This window comes from Apium graveolens, chromosome 6, assembly GCF_009905375.1.
Source record: "Apium graveolens cultivar Ventura chromosome 6, ASM990537v1, whole genome shotgun sequence".
Taxonomy (NCBI): domain Eukaryota; kingdom Viridiplantae; phylum Streptophyta; class Magnoliopsida; order Apiales; family Apiaceae; genus Apium; species Apium graveolens.
The window spans coordinates 151,899,314-151,904,929 of NC_133652.1; the positions used below are offsets into that span (position 1 = coordinate 151,899,314).

At 43.3% G+C, this 5,616-nt stretch overlaps 1 non-coding gene across 1 annotated transcript; it reads left to right on the top strand.

Moving 5' to 3' along the window:
- Positions 1 to 5,058: 5,058 nt before the first annotated feature.
- LOC141669649 (small nucleolar RNA R71) lies at positions 5,059 to 5,165 on the top strand. Its single transcript, XR_012553917.1, has one exon. It is a non-coding gene; the product is annotated as a small nucleolar RNA R71 (small nucleolar RNA).
- The last annotated feature ends 451 nt before the right edge of the window (positions 5,166 to 5,616 follow it).

Here is a 5,616-nt window from a genome sequence, read left to right on the forward strand (position 1 = left end):
GGATAAAATCATGGGGTAATGGGAAAAGAATTCGTGGGTTTATGGGCTGTGATGGGTTTTTTGTGTTTTTTTTTCTGAACTGTAAAAAATTTTCTGGAACTCGACCCCTGCGCGGCCGCTCAGCATTTCTGCGCGGCCGCTCAGCATAGCTACGCGGGCGCGCAGAGGGTCTCTGGAAATTTTTTTTTTCAGCCCCTGTTTTCTGATTTTTTTGTGTTTTTGGATAGGTTATTAACTTCTAAGGGTTCCTGTAACAACAATTCATGGGTTGCCTCCCACGCAGCGCTTCTTTTTCGTCATTAGCTTGACGTTCCGTACCTTTCTCAAGTAGTCAATAAAATGGCACTAACCACCTCTCGGTTTGCCATGTCCCCATAGTAGTGCTTCAACCGCTGACCGTTAACCTTGAATGCTTAGTCCGAATCATTCTCAAAAATTTCCACCGCTCCATGTGGAAACACAGTTTTGACAATAAAAGGTCCAGACCACCTTGATTTCAACTTCCCAGGAAAAAGTCGGAGCCGAGAGTTGAATAACAGAACTTGTTGCCCTGGCACAAATAACTTAGGATGTAGCTTCCTATCGTGCCACCTCTTCACCTTTTCCTTATACATTTTGTTATTCTCGTACGCTTGAAGTCGAAATTCATCAAGTTCATTAAGCTGAAGCATTCTTTTCTTACCAGCTGCATCTAAATCCAGGTTCAATTTCTTCAATGCCCAGTAGGCCTTATGCTCAAGCTCCGCCGGTAGATGACATCCCTTACCGTACACCAACTGAAACGGTGACATCCCAAGTGGAGTTTTGTATGCTGTTCTGTAAGCCCAAACAGCTTCATCGAGCTTTAAAGACCAATCCTTCCTTGACGGACAAACAACCTTCTCTAGAATGCGCTTTATCTCTCTGTTAGACACTTCCGCTTGACCATTTGTTTGCGGATGATAGGCAGTAGCTACTCGATGATTCACATTATAACGCTGCATCATAGAAGTGAACTTACGGTTGCAAAAATGCGATCCTTCATCACTTATGATTACCCGAGGCGTTCCAAGCCTTGTGAAAATTTGCTTATGAAGAAAATTTAGCACTGCCTTTGCATCATTTGTCGGTAAAGCTTTAACTTCGACCCATTTTGAGACATAATCGACTGCCAGCAAGATGTACTGATTATTGCAAGACGAGATAAAAGGCCCCATGAAATCGATTCCCCATACATCAAAGACCTCGACTTCAAGCATCACATTTAATGGCATCTCATCCTTCCTTGACAAATTTCCCACTCTTTGGCAACGATCACACCTTAAAACAAACTGATGAGCATCCTTGAACAAAGTAGGCCAGAAAAAACCTACTTGCAGAATACGAGCTGCCGTCTTCTCACCTCCATAGTGTCCACCATAAACCGTGGAATGGCAGTCTCGTAATATCCCCTCCGTCTCACAGAACGGGATACATCTCCTGATGATCTGATCAGCTCCCTGTCTAAAAAAATATGGTTCATCCCACATATACCACTTCACCTCATGCAGAAACTTCTTCTTTTGAGCGGATGTCAAATTAAGCGGCATTATATTGCTGACAAGATAGTTTACAATATCTGCAAACCATGGTTCTTCCTCCTGAATTGCAAACAACTGCTCATCCGGAAAAGATTCATTGATTAACGTCCTATCTTGTGAAGTAGAATCGGGATTCTCCAACCTAGAGAGATGGTCAGCTACTTGATTCTCAGTACCTTTTCTATCTTTGATCTCTAACTCAAATTCTTGAAGTAAAAGCATCCAACGAATGAGTCTCGGCTTCGAATCCTTCTTAGAAACCAGATAGCGAATAGCTGCATGATCAGTGAATACTGTTACTTTCGTACCAAGCAGATAAGATCGAAATTTCTCAAAGCCAAAGACTATAGCCAAAAGCTCCTTCTCAGTAGTGGTGTAGTTCAATTGGGCCCCATTTAAAGTCTTACTCGTATAGTAGACCACATGGAAGAGATTTTTCTTGCGCTGTCCCAGAACTGCACCTACCGCATAATCACTCGCATCACACATCATCTCAAATGGTTCTGTCCAATCTGGTGCTGTAATAACTGGTGCAGTGATCAAACTCTTCTTGAGAGTCTCGAATGCTGCCAAACATTCATCATCAAATTTGAAAGGCGCATCTTTCTCAAGTAAATTGCACAACGGCTTAGATATCTTTGAAAAGTCCTTGATGAATCGCCGATAAAAACCCGCATGACCGAGAAAACTACGGATTCCTTTCACCGAATTAGGTGGGGGAAGATTTTCAATGACTCCCACCTTGGCCTTGTCCACCTCCAGACCTTTGCTAGAGACCTTATGTCCAAGGATAATGCCTTCACGCACCATAAAATGACATTTCTCCCAATTAAGCACCAAATTAGTTTCCACGCATCTTTTGAGTACGACGCGCAGATTATTCAAACATTCATCATATGAGTGTCCAAAGACGGAGAAGTCATCCATGAACACTTCGACGTTATTTCCAATTATGTCAGAGAATATAGCCATCATACATCTCTGAAAGGTGGTCGGGGCACCACATAACCCAAACGAAACTCTACGAAAAGCAAATGTGCCAAATGGACAAGTGAAGGTAGTCTTTTCCTGATCCTCTGGTGCAATACAAATCTGATTATACCCGGAATAACCATCCAGAAGACAAAAATACTCATGTCCCGCCAATCTGTCAAGCATTTGATCAATGAATGGGAGAGGGAAGTGATCCTTCCTTGTGGCTTTGTTCAATTTTCTATAATCCATGCATACTCTCCATCCTGTAACTGTTCGAGTAGGGATGAGCTCATTCTTTTCATTTGTGACCACAGTGATACCTCCTTTCTTAGGTACACATTGCACGGGGCTCACCCACGAGCTGTCAGAAATAGGATAAATGATGCCTGCATCTAGCCATTTCAGAATTTCTTTCTTCACCACCTCCTTCATGATCGGGTTCAGTCTTCGCTGCTGTTCCACAGTTGGCTTACTACCTTCCTCTAACAGAATTTTATGCATACAATATGAAGGACTTATCCCCTTGATGTCTGCTATGGTCCATCCTATAGCCGATTTGAATTCTCTCAGAATCCTTAAGAGCTTGTCTTCCTCACTACCTGAAAGGTCAGCTGAAATAATAACAGGTAACGTAGATGAATCACCTAAAAAAGCATACCTCAAGTGTTCAGGTAATGGTTTGAGCTCCAAGGTAGGTGCTTCCTCTACTGATGGTTTGAGCTTCCCTTCAGCATTCTTAAGGTCAGAAGTACCCAGAGATTCAAATGGTATGTCGAGCTTTCGCTTCCATGGAGAAGCGTTCAGATATTGTAATTGCTCGTTGCTATCTTCATCATCGCTGTCAAAATCCCCCACTAAGGCCTTTTCCAATGCATCAGACATTAGCATGTGATCGAGTTCCGAAGTAACTGCGGAATCAATCACATCCACTTTTAAACACTCCTCATCTTCTGTAGGGAATTTCATTGCCTTGAATACGTTGAAGGTCACATCCTGATCTTGGACCCGTATAGTAAGTTCCCCTTTTTGCACATCTATCAAAGTACGGCCAGTAGCCAAGAAAGGCCTCCCCAAGATTATGGGAATCTTCTTATCTTCCTCAAAATCCAGAATAACAAAATCTGCAGGAAAGAAGAGCTTATCCACCTTGACGAGCACATCCTCAACTATGCCCCTTGGGTAAGTAATGGAACGGTCCGCCAATTGTAGCGACATGTATGTGGGTTTTGGATCAGGCAGATCCAGCTTTTTAAAGATCGACAAGGGCATCAGATTAATGCTTGCTCCCAAATCACAAAGGCACTTGTCAAAAGTTAGATTGCCAATGGTGCAAGGAATGGTGAAGCTTCCTGGATCTTTCAGTTTTGGTGGTAACTTTTGCTGCAGAACAGCGCTGCATTCTTCCGTGAGAGCAACGGTTTCAAGGTCATCCAGTTTCACCTTCCTTGAAAGAATAGTCTTCATAAACTTCGCATAACTAGGCATTTGTTCTAGAGCCTCAGCGAAAGGTATATTGATGTGAAGTTTCTTGAACACCTCCAGAAACTTCCCGAACTGTCTATCCAGCTTTTGTTGCTGCAATCTCTTAGGAAAAGGTGGTAGAGGATAGAGCTGTTTCTCCCCTGTATTAGCCTCAGGCAGAGTGTGTTCAACAGTAGTCTTCTTTGGTTCCGCCACTTTCTCCTTTTGCTTAGATTCTTCATCTCTAACTTCAGCTTCGACTTCTTTTGCCTTTTCAGCATCAGCTACTTTTCCAGACCTTAAGGTAATAGCCTTGACTTGCTCTTTAGCTTCCTTCCTGCCTGGTACTTCCGTGTCACTGGGAAGAGTGCCAGGTTGACGATTGAGCACTGTATTGGCTAATTGACCGATTTGATTTTCCAAGGTCTTGATAGAAACCGCCTGACTCTTGCACAACAGCTTAAGTTCCTCAAAATCAGCACTAGTAGGTGCAGCTGCACTTCCCTGTTGAGGATATGATTGCCTTGTAGCATACTGCTGTGGTTGCTGGAATCCAGGTGGGTTAAACTGTTTACTTACTCCTTGCTAATATGTTGGCTGAATAGCATTCTGATTATTCCCCCAGCTGAAATTTGGATGATTTCTGTTGTTAGGATGATAGATCGCTGGCACAGGCTGCTGTTGTCGCTGATAATTATTCACATACTGAACAGATTCGTTGACAAGAGAACACTGATCCGTAGCATGAGAACCTGCACAAAGCTCACAAACCATAGCTATTTGATTAACTCCATACGTAGCCAAAGAATCAACCTTCATTGATAGCGCTTGAAGCTGGGCTGCAATAGCGGTGGCTACATCAACTTCCAGAATACCTGCTACCTTGCCTGACGTCATCCTCTGAGTTGGGTTTTGATGCTCGTTTGCAGCCATTGTCTCTATAAGATTATACGCCTCAGTATAGCTTTTAGCCCATAAGGCTCCTCCAGCTGCTGCATCGAGCATGGGCCGAGATTGGGCCCCCAAACCATTATAAAAACCAGTGATTACCATCCAATCCGGCATTCCATGATGTGGACATTTTCTCAACATTTCCTAGTAGCGTTCCCAAGCCTCGCACATAGATTCTGTAGGTTGCTGCGCAAACTGAGTAAGAGCACTCCTCATAGCAGCAGTCTTTGCCATTGGATAAAACTTCACCAGAAACTTTTACGGAAGATCTTGCCACGTAGTGATGGACCCAGCTGGTTCAGAATGTAACCAGTCTTTAGCCTTATCCCTCAGTGAGAATGGGAAAAGCCTCAACTTGATAGCCTCATCAGTCACGCCATTATACTTAAAAGTACTGCAGATCTCGACAAAATTCCTTATGTGCATGTTGGGGTCTTCAGTTGCCGCTCCTCCAAAAGAAACAGAATTCTGCACCATCTGAATAGTGCCCGGCTTGATTTCAAAGGTGTTAGCTTGAATAGCCGGATGAAGGATGCTTGACTGAATGTCATCAATTTTAGGCCGAGAAAATCCATAAGAGCTGGATCAGCTTGAACAATACGATCTCCCATGTTTACTGGTTCTTTCTGCTCAGTTCCTGAATCCGAATCCTCAAAATCTAACTTCTCCG